The sequence below is a fragment of the Eublepharis macularius genome, chromosome 10, assembly GCF_028583425.1.
Source record: "Eublepharis macularius isolate TG4126 chromosome 10, MPM_Emac_v1.0, whole genome shotgun sequence".
Classification (NCBI taxonomy): Eukaryota; Metazoa; Chordata; class Lepidosauria; order Squamata; family Eublepharidae; genus Eublepharis; species Eublepharis macularius.
Window position 1 is genome coordinate 1,126,993 of NC_072799.1, and position 17,719 is coordinate 1,144,711.

Genomic DNA, 17,719 nt, shown 5'->3' on the forward strand with positions numbered 1-17,719 from the left:
TCGCCTGTTTCTCTGCCTGGCCTCTGGATTTCTGGGGTGGCTTCGATTTTTCCTGTCCAGAGAAAGGCTCTTTCTTTTGGGGCTTTTTCAGGCGGCCTCCTGTCTGTTCGGGGCGGTGGCTTGTGACCTGCTCTTGCTGATAACTAAGAGGCCCTGAGGCTAAAACTCCCATCACCCCATGTCCATCTTCAGAAGATGCCTGGATGCCCCACTTGTAGCTGGAATCTGTTTTGTGCAACACGCTCTCCTCCAGGGACAGGGCAACTGCAGTTCTGGTGTGCTGTAATTTCCAAGCCACGGTGGGAGGGTGGCTTTTGATGGAGGTATCTGTGGATCCCTGTCTAATATTTAGTTCCCTGTGCAATCTCTGTAGCACTGAACTACCAAGTCATGACTCTGGATCACAGTCTGCAGTGGAGCTTTGGGGCCTGTTTCAAAGCAGATTGCAAAAAAAACCAACAAAAAAACCCCACACCTTGGCAGCGAACGTTACGGGCCCATCATGCCTCCCAGATGCTGCTGCTCTGCCCTGGTTTTGGGAAGAGAACTGTGGCTTTGCTGCCCTCTAGAGGAAAATGAATGACTCCACGGCATCTTGCACGCCACCTCCGTGGACGCTGCGTGCACGCTCCCGCCAAGCCACCCGTTCTCCAGGAGGAGATCAAGCAGTGTGCTGGTTGCGCAGCCCTTCCTGGCAGACGAAAGCAAGCTCAGGCTATTGTTAAGGCCCCTCCCTTTGTCTTTGGTCTTCTGCCTCCACTTTAGGAATTTTATCCCTCCTGCTGATATGAGGAGTTCATACTTGAAAACTGTTGCTGCATCAAAGGCCACTTCCTCTCCCGGCTGGGTTTGGACAAGAGTAACCAAGGAGGTTGGGGAAAAAATAAATAACTATGATTGTAAGAGAAAAGATTAAAAGCACTGGTATATAATTTAACTGATTGGATAAAAATACGCAAGTGAGATGGAGCGCTGGATACTGAACAGAAACGTTGAGGGCGTCATCTCTGGTCAGTATCCAGCACTCCGTCTTGAATCTTACACTCTTGCCTGGGCTATAAGGGACGTACGGGCAAAGGAATAACAATTCTTGTGTTGGTGCATTGCCCTTATTATGTTTCCTGCTGTTCTGTGGAACAATGTTAATGAATTCACTCCACATGGTTCTATATTACACCTCAGTGTCTATTTTGTGCTAGGTCATGCATTTGTGATTTATTTATTATATCGATGGAGTGCTGCTTATGAGATAAATATACCACTGCAAAAGGCCTTTGGGCTGATGTGCATCTGGTTTTTGGTTCTGTACATATGGAGGCGAAATGTACTAATTTACCTGTATATGAGCGATTTTATTATGTATTTAGCACTTATATGTTGAACCGTATTGTGGATATTTTTAAATCTAACTTATGTATTTTTATCTGATTAAATTATATACCAGTGCTTTTAATCTTTTCTCTTTTGGAGGGGGGGGGGGAGTCTAACCTCCTTGGTTACTCTTCATTTTCAGGGTTGTTGTTTTTTCTCCCCTTTTGTGGTCCTTACCACGTGTTTGGGCAAGGTTCTGGTAGGAAGGGATGCTGACCGTAAGCAGGGGGCTGCCTGGAAGTTGTATCTAGGTCACAACAATCTGTGATTCTCCAGCGACTGATTTCAGGCAGCCCAGCGTGGGCTGCTGCATTGGCCCAGGGCAGGGTTTCCAAGGCAGCACCAGCGAGACTGGTGTGCAGCTGTCAAGCTTCAGATAGTTGGAGAAAGAAATCAAATTTACAGACTGTCAAATGGTACAAAATGTTTTTAGATAGTACAAAGGACATTGCGAGAACCAATAAGGACCACAGTGGAAGGTGTTGGAAATGTCAGTGAATGGATGCATTCTGTCATATGTGGTGGACATGTAAGAAGGCGAGGAGATGCTGGATACAAATTCATGAAGAGATGCAACAGATATAAAAGTTTCGCTTTGTGCTGAATCTTAAAAATATGTTCTTAAATATCTTACCTAGTAATATTACAAAAGTACACAGCGAACTTTTTAAATATATGGTGACGGTGCCGAGGGTAGTATATGCACCAAAATGGAAGGCAGAATCATATCCAGATGTGACCAAATGGATGAGCAAACTATGAATATGTGTCTGTGGCTAAATTAACTTCCTATATGCATAATAGACCAATCTTAGCATTTCAGGAAAAATTGAAAGACCTTTTTGACTATAATTATTATGGAAGCAGACCAATTAGAAAATTAATATTTTAAAATGTTGAATATAAAATGTCAAGTATAATATTGACTGCAAAATGTTGCGCATAAAATCTTGAGTATAAGTAAGTAAGGAGATGGAGAAGATCAATATTCTGTAGCTTAAATGGATTGTCATATATTCTACGTATGTTTCTTTATGTATTGCTTATTGCCTTTTTCTTTTCAAATAACTTTTTTTTAAAGAGAATGTTGTGGTTGCTTTCTTTAGCCATTTCTGGCCTTGGCCTGGACAGTTTTGGAGTCAGACATGTATATAGAAGGCGTTTGTGTGTGTGTGTGTGTGTGTGTGTGTGTGTGTGTGTGTGTTTGCTGTGCCTCTGGGAAACATCTATTTTGGCTCAGTTTTAGTTGCATCCTTGTTGGGCACAGCAGGGCACAACCTCTGAATCTTTGGTATTCAGTTAATCTGGCTAAGTTGTGCAGATCCCTTACTTTATTTCATAGAATCGTAGAGTTGGAAGTAACGCGATGATTACAATCAAAATATTTTCCTGTCTTTTGGCATCAGCCATATAAATAGGCATGCAAAAAGATTTCAGCGGGCTCCTGAGCAGTCATAGGTGATAATCCTCACCAGGATTTGCCAAGTGTGAGATCTACAGTAGTCTAGCTGCTTGGGAATACAGTTTAAATTGGGGGTTCAAAGCCCCCCCCCCAACTGAATATCAACTGTTGGAAATCACCCAGCCAGGCTTTGGCTTTTTCCATCCCAAGCTAAGTCATTTTAAGACTTTGTAGAATCAATAATTTTCCTGCATTTATCCTTCCTAGCAATGAACGTTTCAGAGCAGCCCATAAAGAGAGCTTCTCCTTAATTTCCACAGTGAACTTATTAAAATTCAGTTTTCGGAGCTCATTGATCCTTTGTAATCATAATGCTCAGGTACTTTATTGTGGTTTTATCACTCTCATCTTTCTTTTGTAAGACCCCTGCTTAATATCCTTTGGATCAGTGTTACAGAATATGTTGTTTATTTCTAGTTTCTTTATTTCACTCATAGTCTGCCTTTCTCTCCGAGTCTCAAAGCAGATTACATGATGAAAAACAGTGTGGTAAGAACTGTGTACATAACAATCAACAGTGCAATAAAACAAGATTACAAATTTGGAATAGTGCACTGGACAGTATGCTATGCTATAGTACAGCTTGTGTGTTAGTTTTGAATTTTTTTAACGCTTCAGTTCGATTTAATCATTTCCATATCATATACTTAAATCTGTAGATTGGAGCCACCCTAACACAAAACAGGTAGATCCACAAACTTGGGGGACTCCCCAGGTTTGCAGAAAAATCTGAAAACTTAAAAAACTGGAGAAAAGTACCACCTGTTGACAGTCTTCCAGGTAAATGCTATTTTGGCCACCGTGGATGCTGAGTCTCTGTATACTAACATCCCCCACAAAGCTATTAGGAACACCATCTCTGTCAGCACCACAGCTGCCCTCCCTACCAAGCTCTGCCCGTTTGTCCTCACCTGCAACTACTTCAGATTTGGTGACAGTTTATTCCTTCACATCAATGGCACAGCTGCAGGTACTTGCGTGACACCACAATAGGTCAACATTTTCATGGCTGACTTGGAACAGCGCTTTCTCAGCTCCCACCCACTAACACCACTCCTATACCTGAGATTTATTGACATTTTCCTCATCTGGACACTTGAGGAAGAAGTGGTAGAGAAATTTCACCAGCCTTCAGGAGCTTCTACCCTACCATCAACCTGACTGTGAATCAATTTACACAGGAAGTACATTTCTAGACAATTGTCTACTGTACAATTACATGACGGATGCTTGAGAACCACCGTATGCCAGAAGCGACTGATAGGCAAACATCTCTACGTGGCTCCTGTCACCATCCTAAACACACCAAACAATCCATCACTTACAGTCAAGCTCTACGTTACAACCAGAGGGATCTGCTCCAATCCCTCTGACAGAGACTCTCACCTGCAGGATCTACAACGTACATTTCTGGAATTACAGTACCCATCTGATGTCGTAAGAAAACAGATTGACAAAGCCAGAAGAATACCAAGGGGTGACCTGCTACAAGGCAGGCCCACAGGGAACAACATTGGTGGTCACATACAGCTCTCAGTTCAAAACAGTTCAGCGCATCATCATTGACTTGCAACGTATACTGGAAATGATTCTCTTCTCTCACAAGCAGTGGGAAGCAAACCTTTCCTTGCCCACAGGCAGCTCCCTAAGCTTAAGCTTCTCACTCATAATAATGTACTTCCCAACACTGACATAGACTCAGACCAGAGACCAGAGCCTGCAATAAACCAAGATGCCAACTCTGTCCCCACACAGGATTCTTACCTCATTGCAGATGCTAATTTCTGCTCTAATCAAGCTGCCTTGTGTCTTTACATCCTGACTCCCTTCTTTGCTTCACTCCTCCCACCTCCTGACAGGGATATAACAACAACCAAACAAACACCATTCGATTTATATACCGCCCTTCAGGACAACTTAATGCTCACTCAGAGTGGTTTACAAAGTGTGTCATTATTATCCCCACAACAACAATCACCCTGTGAGGTGGGTGGGGCTGAGAGAGCTCCTTGAAGCTGTGACTGGCCCAAGGTCACCCAGCTGGCTTCAAGCAGAGGAGTGGGGAATCAAAACCGGCTCTCCAGATTAGAGTCCCGTGCTCTTGACCACTACACCAAACTGGCTCTCATATAAAGACTCAGGGATCTCCACTCCTCCCTGTATCTGAAGAAGGAAGCGCTGACTCTTGAAAGCTTATAACCTGAAAATCTTGTTGGTCTCAAAGGTGCCTCCGCACTCAAATCCTGCTGAAAAAGTTAGTGCAACTAAACACCTTGAATAAAAGCTTTGCTAGCTTACCAGACAGCAATATCAGATACTGTAATCCAATTTCTGTATTTTTATAGTATTTCTGTATTTTTATAGTACACCTTTTATAGTACACCTAGCTTGCTCGCATTGTTCTCTGATTCTAGGGTTATCCTGGTCTGTCTGTATGGTTCTTTGGTTGTCTTATGTTGTCTGATTGCTTGGTTTATATCCTGTACGATGCCTTTGGCGTCTCCCTCTGGTGTCTTGCAATACGTCTTCTGCCTGGTGCCACACACCCTTCGTTGTACTTCTTTGCATTCCGCTTATTGCTGGTCCTTGCCTTGGTTTCTTTCTGTCCACTCAGCTAAATAAGGAACATTTCTCCAGCAGACTGGACCTTCTGCAGGAGTGCTCTGCACTTCGCCTAGCTGAGCGCTCTGATGCAAGTGAAATTTCTGGAAATTTTGAAGCCACGAGGAAAACCATTTCTCCCCCAAGAAAAAACCCAGACATTTTTTGAAATTTTGAATTACGCCTTTTGGCTTTGAGGCTAAACATTCTCTACCAAGTTATCTGTTCTTATCAGACCTAAACCAACTATGCTGCCTTAACAACATAAAATGTATTCTGAAATACAAATGTAACATATAAATTGGTATTAACTGACATATTTATAGAATGAAAAAGTATAAAGGCCTTAGTTTTCTGCAAACACTCAATACTAAAAGGAGTCCAGTAGCACCTTTAAGACTAACCAATTTTATTGTAGCATAAGCTTTCGAGAATCAAGTTCTCTTCGTCAGATGCATGGTACAGAAACTGGTCAAATATAGAAGAGGAGGGAGGAGAAGGGGAGGAGAGAGAAGATGCAGTTAGGGGGGGAGAGGGATGTAACCAAAACATTTGACCAGTCTCTGTATCAGGCATCTGACGAAGAGAGCTGTGGTTCTCGAAAGCTTATGCTACAATAAAATTGGTTAGTCTTACAGGTGCTACTGGACTCCTTTTGATTTTGCTACCACAGACTAACACGGCTAACTCCTCTGCATCTATGACTCAATACTAAAGCGCACATGCATGAGGGGGGTGGGGAGAACTCTGTAAATTACTCACCATATGCTACCTTACTTCGTTTATTCCAAAAGAACAAAAGTAAATTTCCAGGTTTTTTTCCCAGTGTTCCCCAGAATTTCTGAGAATTTGTTCTGGATGATTGAAGCTTTGTCTTAAAAAGCATTTCATGCATTTCAAAGCAAAAAATATTTCTTGGGAGGGTTTTTAAAAAAATACTACCCAATTTTTTGTTGTTGGAAAAATTGGGGAGAAGTCATGGGTGGGTGGTGGAGGAAAAATAACATTTTTCCTGGATTTTTACATCTTTTCTCTTTTCCATCTTATCTCCAGATACATCCCTTTGCTACCTTGCTTTGATGACTTCTTTTTTCAGGTGTCTCCAGTGTATCCGAACTTATGTGTATGTGGACCATCTGCCCTGATATCTGGATCAAGCTGCATATTGCAGACGCATATATGAAAGAATGCCCCGATTTTTAAAAACCAAAAGCAGTCTTGGGAGGGCTTTTAACAGACTTCCCTTGGGGCGGGGGAGGTCTTTCCCACAGATTTTTCTCCCAGGTGTTTTGATTCCATTTTACAGTACCTGATTCTTGTTATGTAATGTTGGTTATGATGATTTTTGTAATATTTTACTCTGCTGTAATATTTAATATATTCTTTTATCAGCTGTCTTGGAGAAACGGAATTGCTGAAAGGTTGGTTAGGAGTCTTTTAAAGAGAGTGGTCCGTGTGCTTGTACGCTGTGGGGAGAGGATGGCTTGTGCAGAATATCTGCAGTACGTAAGCAGCCCTTCGAAGGGGAGGACCGAGCTGTCAGTTGAAGATGGATGCCTGCCAGTTTTCTTCTGGACTGCATCCACCCTCGTCTGTTGCAGGGAGTATAAATCTGAGTAAGAAGATAATTAGGGTACATTAGCAAGCCTTTCTTGCTAGTGGCGGCTTTTGCGGTTGAAGTTGTCTCGAGTAATGAGTTATGCTTTAGTTAATGTTGTAGATGGCTTGGCTGTGCTGCTTGTGGCTTGGGTGCGCCCAGCTCGTGGCGGTCTTACAACAATCACGTTCCAGAGCGAGCCCCCTTCAGGGTCCAGGTCCCTGGCTGCCAATGGAGGGTGCAGTCTGCAAAGGTTGGCCGGGTATTGGTCTCGTAGAGATCAAGACTTTACTTAGCTGTTTGGGGTTTGCTTGGAAAGCGTTCCCCGTGGATTATGCCCATGCTAACTGTCCTTTCCCTCTTTTGGTGCCAACAGCAAAGCACCTTGGATGGTTTTGCAGTGTTTGATTTTCTGTTGGTTGATATGTGGTGGGCTTTGGAATGAATGGTTTTGCCATTGTTAGTGAAGGGATGCTGGAGGACTCTCTCCTAACGCTTTCCTGGTCCCCGAGTGGCTAATTCCTTCTGAGTCCCAGATGTGGTCATTTTAAATGTCCTAAGTAAGAGCAGAACCAATGAACTGAAAGTTTCCTTTCTTTTCTCCTGTCTCCTCAATAAACACTGCCTGTATCTTCAGTCTGTGCCATGTCCTCGTGCACTGGCACATGAGAAGAAGAGCCCTGAGCATGTTGCTGTCTCGGATGCTGTTCTTCAGTTAGGGCATGTTGGGGGGAGAGAGGATTTCCCCGTGAATTTGTCCCCCACCCCACTTTTTCTAGGCAGGACAAGTGCAGGCACCAAAAATACCGCCTGGCTTTAGGCTTTGGTCTCTGGGTTTGTCTTTGGCCCAAGAGCTTTCCGGAGCCTTGGGAGTGGTGCCTGTGGGGGGGGGGAGTTTGGAGAGGGATTTCACCTGGACTCTGTGGTATACCATAACGTTTGCCTCTCCAGGGCACTGATCTCTGTAGTCTGGAGATTCTGGTCTCTCCTCTGTTGCTTGGGCTGATGTGCTCTGCAGGCACCTTAGTGTGATGGTGGGCTCCTGGTCTTTGTTTGTGTGGCGGCCTGGCCTGGGTTGTGTTGGGTAATCTCTACCTGCAGACTCCCGCCTTGCTTCCCCGTGGAACTCATCACACTGGCATTGTGTTTGTGTGCGTGTGCGCGTGTGCCTGCTGGCTCCATGAAAGGGCTTGTGTCCTGCCTGGATGGTGCCGCTGGCGTGTTGCTGCCCTTTCTGCCCACAGCATCCATGGACATGCGCTCCTATGTTGCAGTCCCCTTTTGAGAGCTCCTTGGGACTTCCCCCTCTGAAGGCAGCTTGGCGCACCTGCAGAGGAGTGGGGCTGGAAGAGGAGGGGGATGTAGGCAGGAGTCCTGGGGGGGAGATCGTGAGAGGGTGCCTGGCGAGGAGGCAGTCAGAACAGAGGCGGAGCCGGCCTGGCCTGGAGGGCCTCGTGGCCGCTGGCCCAGCGAATTCCGAAGGGAGCCGAGGAGCGGGAGGATGGAGGTGCGAGGGGCCTCTCCGCACGCACTTGACTGCGCTTCCGTGCCGAAAGCGAATGAAGGTGTGGAGAGCCAGGAGGGAGCCCCAGCGCCAGGAGGCCCCGCTTCCCTCTAGGGACATCACGGGGTGGGGGTGGGTGTGGGTGCGCGCACGTGGGGACGACGCGGAGCCCCCTGCGGGGAGGACTGGAGAGGCCGGCGGGCTTCTGGGTTAGCCGGCCGCTTCCGGCGCTGTGATGGTGCCGCCCAGGCCAGCGGTTGGTTCCCTGCTGTCTCCTGGGGGCGGGGCTGGATTTGCGATGGGCGGGTGGCGGGTGGGCAGCCCCGCCTTCCCCCGCCCTCTCTGCTGCTCCTCAGGGCCTGAATGCGCCGGAGCGACATCCCGTGAAGGGCAGCGTGGCCGCTTCCGTGGAGTCTGCCTCTTGTGTTGGCGCAGCGCTTTCCCCGGGAGCGTCGCAGGCGGCGAGGACGCTTTCAAGGGGTTCTGCCACCCAGCCACGGGGCGCTGCGGGCCTGCTCCTGTCGGGGTGGCCGCAGGGCGTGTTTACCAACCCGCTTGGAGGGCTCGCGTTGATATGGCCTGCTTCTGGGCCTCCCCCCCCCCCGCCCCCGACACATGGTGCAAATCAAGCGTCCTTCCGACTCGAAAAGGCCGGGGAGGGGCAGAGCCTGCTGGCTGACGCGCCGCTTTTGTTCTTCGGAACTGTTTCCATTGTGTGCCCCAAAAGGAGGGAAGCGAAACAGGTTGCTTACGGCCAGTTCTCGCGGGGGCGGGGGCGTGTGTGCCTGTGCCGGGGGCGCTGCCAGGGGCGTGCGTCCTTTCTGGGCGGCTCCTGGGTTTCCTGGAACTCTCGGCGGCTGCGTATTAATACCCCCCCCCCCCCGTCTTTTCCGCTCTCAGCCTCACATGGCAAAGGCGCGGTCCCTAAGAAGAGCGCTGGAGCTGAAACTGCTCCCTGGTCGTGTCCCTCGGAGATGTTCTTCTTCATTTCCTTTCCGAAGAAGCGGCGCCTGGAGCTGCTGGCCGCTCAGCAGCTTCTGTGTTCCCCTCCGAGGGGGGCTGAGCTAATCCTCCCCAGAGCTCAGCTCTTAAGGAAGCCTTCGCAGCCAGCCTCTCCGCTGTTAGCTCGAAGTTTGTTGACTGGGAAGGTAGCAGACCTCTTGATGGTCACCCTGAGGTAGTTTTAGGTAGGGCCATCATTTTGTGGATTTTCCTTGACTTTTTATGTCAAGGTTGACTCAAACGTTAGCCCAAGCAATGATGTGTGGCTTGTGTTTGTGCCCCTGACAGGCTCACTAGCCCATCTCCCCATCTCCACCTGCGTCTCCTTGCTTGCCATGCCATTCCGTTGGAAATGAAAGGATGTTGCAACCCATCGTGCCTGCCGGGAGGGTCTGTTTTAGTCTCTGACTGATCAGGGGTTCCTCCCGATCAGTTGCTGGATTTAACAGGGAGAGAAGTCTACTGAATACTTGGACTGCTTTTTTACAGATCCAGGGAGTGTTCCAGATATCACCCGAAGCCCCTCCTTGCTGTGATCAATGGCCTCTTGTGCTCGGGGTCTTCCCTTGCACTGCCCTTGCTCACATGCAGCTCAGCTAAAGATTTCTGCTTCCCCTGGGGCGTGTGAATGCAGAGACCTGGGTGAATCCCCTTTTGCTCAGCCCCCACAAACCCAGAATCTAACCAGGATTAAATGATGATTTGGAATCCCAGCTGCCGAAGAGTAAGCCAGCTCTGATTCATGGAGACTCCTGCATTTGTATTTCCCTGGACACCAAAGTTTGTTTTAAACCAGAAGCCGTTAAGCTTGGTCTGTGCAGGAAGGGAGGACAGGAGTGTGCGGGTGTGACAAAAATATGGTGGCTTTGGATGGCTTTGCACACAGCCCAAGTCTGCGTTTAATGGTCAAAGCATAAAACACGACTCTACGCACCGCACTGTGTAATCTAGCATGAGTCTCAGGGAGAAAGGAGAATTATAAATAATGTCAATAAATAAAGCCAACAAGGATTCAACTTAGCGTTGAAACGTCTCTTTTGTGAGGGAGAGCCCATTTCAGCAGCTGCTTGCACCGCTCTTTGTTAGGTGGGTGGCCGTGTTGGTGTGCAGTAGGAAGAGCGGGATTCGAGCCCCGGGGCACCTTGGAGTCCCTAAGGGAGCTCTGGCTCACATTCTGAAATGCTTTTTGGTCTCTAAGGTGCCACCAAACTCAAAACCTGCTGTTGTCTGGTTGTGTTCAGTTGGCAGAGAAATTTATACCCAAAGCTACTAACAACAGAAGAGTGGGTTACTTTTTTGTTATAAAGCCACCAGAACTTTCTCAAATACGTTGCTGTGCTTAAAAGTATGAGTGGGAACATTTTTTCCCTTCGCAAAATAAAATGCTTTTTAAAAATTCTTAAATGCTGGTAGCTGTTCTCAAAAATTAAACAAATCTAACGCTAATTTGCATTTGATTAAACAGAAACATGGAGCAGGTGTTTGTGTTTGTGTGAATGCACGGACACACACTAGTGTGCTGTTCTTTGTTGTTGGCAGCTTGTGCTTGTAGGTTTGAGTGGTGTCTGAGAGTGGTGGAGGGTATATATAGCTTCTGGAAGCAGCTTATGCTGTAAGGACCGAAGGCCGTTGAGGAGCACTCGACGACTGTCAAGACGTGGCACACCCAGCAGTGGCTGTTAGTTGGGGGTCTGAACCCAGCCCTCCACCCACATCATGCTGGGGCCAAGGTCCCCCACCTTCTCTGGCTACCCAAAGGAAGGGTTTCGATGAGGTTGGCAAGCAGAGGCCAGCTGCTAAGCCCGTGATCTCCACAGAGCTCCGCTGCTTTCTTGCCATTGCTGGGAGGGGGGCAGACCGGAGGCAGCCGTGCACCCACTGACCTCTTCCAGGGCATTCCGTGACCATTTGCATTGGGTGTGCATTAAGGAGTAGTTCCATTCTTGTTCTGCTTTATTTTTAACTTTTCTAATAAACAAAATGCTGCTGCTTAATGGGAAGAAAATGGCTGAGGATTAAAAACCACTGCAGCATTCTTGTCTCATAATTGAAGTCCAAGCTTTTGTTCTCCTTATTAATGAAAGCCAAAGACAGCAGTTGTGTCCCTGTTCCCAGAAAGTGGTTCCAGCCTGTAAGATTCCTGCTTTCTCCTCCTCCTCCTCCTTAAATGAGTCCCAGTTCCAGGCTGGCTGCTAATCCCTTTGTCCCAATTGAGCAGCAGCCAGGGGCAGGGGGCAGGTTCAGTTATGGGTTGGCCAGTTGCCCTCCAGGTTAGGCAGACTTCTGAGCTGTCCTCCTTCACTGAGCTTTGATGTGACCCGGAACCTGAAAGTGGAGTACATCAAGTAATGCTCCGTATTCTGCCTGTGCCTGCCCTGTCAGGTGGGCTGGCCCGAGACCTGTCCTGTGCGCACTTTGCTGCCCTGCCTCTCCGGCTTGTGCTGCTTCGATGGCTGAGTGAGGGATTCCTGGGGCGGTGCTGCTGGTGCCTGCTTGTGGGCAGGTGGAGGTGTGCTGAAGCAGTCGAGGTGCAGATCTGGAAACCTTTCACTTCTCAGCACTGGTTAAGACTAAAGCAATGAGTGGCAAAGTGACTCTTCCAGGGCATAGATGCAGAGGAGTTGGCCGTGTTAGTCTGTGGTAGCAAAATCAAAAAGAGTCCAGTAGCACCTTTAAGACTAACCAATTTTATTGTAGCATAAGCTTTCGAGAATCAAGTTCTCTTGGGCAGTTTGTCTTCCAGGGCAGTTTGCCTTTACTTTTCATGCCACAAAGGACTTTTCTCCACAGCTGAATGGCTGTGCCTTTCTGTCGTGCCAGCCAAGAAAGGCAGGAGGTATGGCACCCCTGCTCAGTGTGCATCTGTATTAGCAGCAGGCCCTTCCAAAAAAGCAAAGAAGATGATGGCTCTGTAGAGGCCCAAGAGTTCTAGCACTTCATGTGCAATTTCTACCCCTGCCCTTCTGTTCAGAACCCACGGTGCAAAGACACGTTGGCATAACAAGCACCCACTCAGCTCATCTTAATTCTTCCTTGAACATTCATATTTTTTGTAAAGCCATGGGGTGGCAGAAGTGAATGAGAAAAAGGGAAGAGGACTGAGAGCATGTTTCCAGACTAACTCCTGCCAACATGAAAGTAAAGATTCGTTAGGTCATCTTCTGATCAAACCGAAGAATTAAAAATGCTAAATGGTTATTGCGCTGGTGAGCACAACGCACAGCGGAGATCTCTGTGCGCGGAGAACTGGAGAACTGGAGCGGGACCGAGAGCGGTCCAGAGGGGGCACCCTCATCTGGGATGGGGAGAAGGTGCTGCACTGCCTTGTGCCTTTGTAACCTCCCAGTCTGCACTGCTTGCAGTGTCTTGGCCTGGGCAGTTTGCTGTTCATGTTGTCATTTAATTTTGTACTCCGAGTCCCGTTGCAAGGTTCATCGGATGCCCAGGACTACGTGGTTACCCCCCTCTCTCTCTCTCTCTCTCTCTCTCTCTCTCTCTCTCTCTCTCTCTCTCTCTCTCTCTCTCTCTCTCTCTCTCTCTCTCTCTCTCTCTCTCTCTCTCTCTCTCTCTCTCTCTCTCTCTCTCTCTTGCTCTGTAGTCTGCCTTGAATCTGAGCGAGGAAGCTGGGCTATACGTAAGCTAACATTTTAAAAGTCTAATTATGTAACTGGCTGGCATGCCGGGGGCGGCCTTTGGCAGGTGGCTCTCCTGTGCGAGCCCCACTGGATGGAGACGGGCCCCCCCAGCAGAGCCTCCTGCCGAGTTGCGTGTCAGCGGCAGGGTTTTGTGAGTCCGTTGGCACGGTCGAGACCAGCCAGGTTTTCAGAGTCTCTCCGGTGCCCCTGGACTCAAATGCCCCTGCAGGCCGACGTGGCTACCCTGCCTAAACTGTAGAATAATCTTTAATTATTAGACAATATAAAGTATAGAGAAGAACATGTATTACAAATTACAGAAAAAGAGTATAGATAAAATAAAAAAGAAATACATAGCTAAAAACCAAAAAAGAAACTGAAGAAATATTATTTCACAATAATTCTGAAGCTCTCAAAATTCAACCAGTACTTCAAATCTTCTAAATAAAAAAATCAGTTAATTAAAGTCTTATTATTGCTCTATCTACATTAAGTTATACAACTGCTACTGTATTCTTTTAAACTTCTTCCACAGCTTATCTTAATACAATAATGCATAATACTTTTCTGATCTTCCTTGAAATTCTGATATGGATCTTTTATTAATATAGTTTTGAAACTGGTGTTTTATGTTTTTTAATTTTATTTATTTAGACAGTAAACCATAAACAATACATAAGAAATAAAAACAAAATAATCAAACAAACCAAATTAGCAATACATATAACCAAAAAAAACAATAAAGAAGGAAGGAAGGAAGGAAGGAAAGGGAGAGAAAGAAGAAGAGAAAGAAGATGTAGAAAAAGAGAATAACAGAAAAAAAGGAATGAGAAAAAAAACCCTAATTGAACCACAGGCGGGCTTGCAATTTTCTCCGTGACAAATACATATCATTTTCTAATTTTCCACTTGCTCTGTGTTAAGAATAAAAGCTCGCAAGAACTTTAGAAATTGTTGTTTATGTTAAACTGCCACTAGATGGCAGACGCAGCCTTCATATAAAAAGCATACTCTTTCCAGAGGAAAATTCTTTACCTGGCTAGGGGTTTGCGGCTGTTCTTTCCCTCGAGTTCTGCCTGCTCCCCAGCCGTGATGGCATCTGGCCCCAGCTGGCACCTCACGGTCTGAAGCTGGATGCTGGCCAGGGCAGCTTTGAGGGTCGCACGCTGAGCCAGGAACTGATGCACCTGGAACTATTGTCAAATGAGATTTTCAGTTTCCTTTCCCTCATTTAACTGCTCTTTTGCAAATGTTACTAGAGATGGTATTTTGAATTTTACATGCCTGTGACCATGAAGCAACGACGCCTCTTTCCTCTGATCTTTTTTTTGGTGCCAGGAATTGAACCTGAGATCTCTGGCATGCAAAGCATGTGCTCTACCAACTGAACTGGCATTCAGTGCCCTCTGGGTGTGTGTGTGTGTGTGTTTAAATGAGAGAATCTGCTTGCAGCCTAGTATAAACAGGAGTGTGTGCTGTTTCCCCAGTCCTTTCTTGCCGCTGTTATGAGCCCATTGGGTGCCCCTAAACAAGCCGTTTTCTCTCAGTCCCAGTCCTGCTGTCTTCTGTGATATTGGCCAGTCAGGGCTGTAAATGCCCAGGACTTTGAACACTGAAAGCTCTGCCGCTATGCCAGTAATATCAATGTCGTTTTGTCTTTAGCTGTGTCCCTATCCTTTTGTGGGAAGCATGGAGATTATGCAGAAGCAGAACCAGGTGGCCTCCCGTGTCAGTCTTGTTTGAGTGGTCATCTGCACAGCTGCATCTCAACAAATAAATAACCTTTATCCAGAAGGAACTGAGTGGGGAGGAATGTATAGCCTGCCCCTCTGAGGGGAGGAAATCCTTTCGCCTGTAAGCCAGCTCTGTGAGTCTCCAAATTCATTGCTCTGTGCAGGCACAAAGCCCATCAGTGTGAAGGCACAGATGCAAAAGAGTAAAGAGTCCAGTAGCACCTTTTTTAAGACTAACCAACTTTTTATTGTCGCATAAGCTTTTGAGAACCACAGCTCTCTTCGTCAGATGCATTAGTTGGTTAGTCTTGGGTAGTCTTAAAGGCGCTACTGGACTCTTCACTCCTTTGCGACTACAGACTAACACAGCGAACTCCTCTGGATCCGAGGCACAGACGAGCACTGAACGAACCGCCGTCGCAGGCAAGCCGGCCTGGTTTCCTGCCCTTCCGGCTTACCTTAAAGGCTCGGAAAAGATCAAACAATGTGATCGTTTGTAAATACTGCCCCCCCCCCCACACACACACATTCATGTAAAAACGTAGATTGCAAGTGCCTTGGGACAAGGACCTATTTCTTGTTTATTGTTCTTTAAAGGGCCACATACATTAACGGCACTTTATAAATTAATTACAAACTGCTTTGAACCATGAAGAAAGGCAGGGTAAAATTGTTTTAATAAAGAAACGATTCATAACAAATACATGCTAGCTCTAGAAGTTCCCAAACTCTAGGTATGTGTGAGTGCAGACCATCAGTGTGGGTAACAACAACAACAACAACATTTGATTTATATACTGCCCTTCAGGATGACTTAACGCCCACTCAGAGCGGTTTGCAAAGTATGTTGTTATTATCCCCATAACAAAACACCCTGTGAGGTGGGTGGGGCTGAGAGAGCTCCGAGAGAGCTTTGGCTGACCCAAGGTCACCCAGCTGGCTTCAAGTGGAGGAGTGGGGAATCAAACCCGGTTCTCCAGGTTAGAGTCCCGCGCTCTTAACCAGTAAGCCAAACTGGTGCTCTACTACACCAAACTGGGTACATGGGGACTGTTTAGAGAGCAACCGTTACAGTTGAGCGACTGGTTTTTGCATACCTGTAGTGACCACACTCACCATGGAATCCTAGAGCCGGAAGGGGCCTTACAGACCCCTCTATTCCGACCCCCTGCCCAACACAGGAGCAGCTGAAAGCATTCCCCATAAGGATTCGTCTAGCCGCTCTTTGAAGGGTGCCATCTAGGGGGAACCCCTTAGGGGGCATCCCCAGGCAGCCAGTTCCACTGCTGGACTCTTTTTAACGTGAAGAAGTTTCCCCTAACATCTAGCCGGTGTCTTCCTCCTATAGTTTAAGCCTATTGTTTTGAGCCCTATTCTCTGCTGCCAAGAGGAACAGCTCCCTCCCTTCCTCTAAGTGACAGCCTTTGAATACTTAGAGAGAGCAACCATGTCTCCCCTCATCCTCCCCTTCCCCAGACTGAACATTCCCAGATCCCTCAGTCTTTCCTTGCAGGAAATATCTGGCCACTGTGGTGCATGCCTTGGTAACATCTCGATTAGATTGCTGAAATGTGTTCTTCATGGGGCTGCCCATGAAGACTGTCTGTAAGTTACGGTTGGTACAGAGTGCTGTGGCCAGAATGTTGGCTGGAGTGGGCTGTAGGGACCCTGTCACCCCAGTCTTGTTCCGTCTGCACTGGCTCACAGCTTGCTTCCAGGCTCGATTCAGGATGTTAGTATTGGTGGCCTTACTTGGAGTGCCTCCTCCGTCCGAGGCTAGGTGGGTGGCGGCCCAAGGCAAGATCTTCTCGACTATGGTGCCAAAACGTTGGAAATCCCTCCCCAGGGATATTACGCACCTCCCCTCCCTCCAACCAGCAGATGAAGATTTTTTTGTTTTGTTTTAAATGGCATACCCCCGATAACTCTTATTGGCCCTCCTCCCTGGTTTTGGTGTTGTGTGTCTGTGGTTTTTTTTATTGAATTATTTTATATATACTAATGCTGTTTTAATGTTGAAATATTTTAATTTCTTGATGTTTGCTGCCTTGGGGACCCTGTTTGGGTAGCAAGACTGCATTGAAGTATTTTAAATAAATAAAATGACATTGGTCACTTTTGAATAGCGAGTTGGAAAAAGTGTGTGGTGCTGAGTACAGAGATACAATTTCCAGGAGTTTGAAAGCAATGGGGAGGGAGGGGCTTCTTCCCTTTGGGGAAAGATAAAAATTTAGGGGGAAATATATGCAATACTTCATCATCAACCTAAACTTATTTTACTGCTTCTCAGCCTTGGTCCCTGTCTGGATCAAAAAACCCAGAATATGGGGCCAGGAGATATTCTTCTACAAACTATGCAGAGCCCCCGGATTTGCACAAAATTCACAAACCTTTACAAGAGTCCCCAAATCAGAGGAAAACTGTCTGCATGAATTCGGACAACAGCCAGTGTGAGCAACTGGAAAGAAGCAGCAGCCAGAGTGCTCCCCTCCAGGCGCTGCTCTGGCCCGGGAAAGGAAGTAGTGGCTGAGCGGCAGCCGCAGCTGGCAAGAGGTGGAGGCTCTGCTGCTGGGTCTTTATCCTTTCCCAAGCTGTAGGAGAGAAGCCGGCAAGCAGCAGCAGTGAGACCTGGGGGAAGCAGGAGGTGCCGCCGCCGCCGGCTCCTTTCTCCCTCCCTCCCCGCTCTGCTGCCCCAGCTTCCCCTGCCAGGGAGAGAGAAGGCGCGCAGGCAGCGGGCAGCGGGCAGCGGGCAGCGGGCAGGAGGCAGGGGCTTCACTCCCTCTCCCTTCCTGAGTTTCTTGTGGGTCTTTACTT

General features: G+C 47.3%; 1 protein-coding gene across 2 annotated transcripts in view; it reads left to right on the forward strand.

Annotated features, from left to right (window-relative positions):
* EXOC6B (exocyst complex component 6B) overlaps nt 1-17,719 on the forward strand; it is a 245,827-nt gene that overhangs the window by 19,446 nt on the left and 208,662 nt on the right. The window lies entirely within an intron of this gene.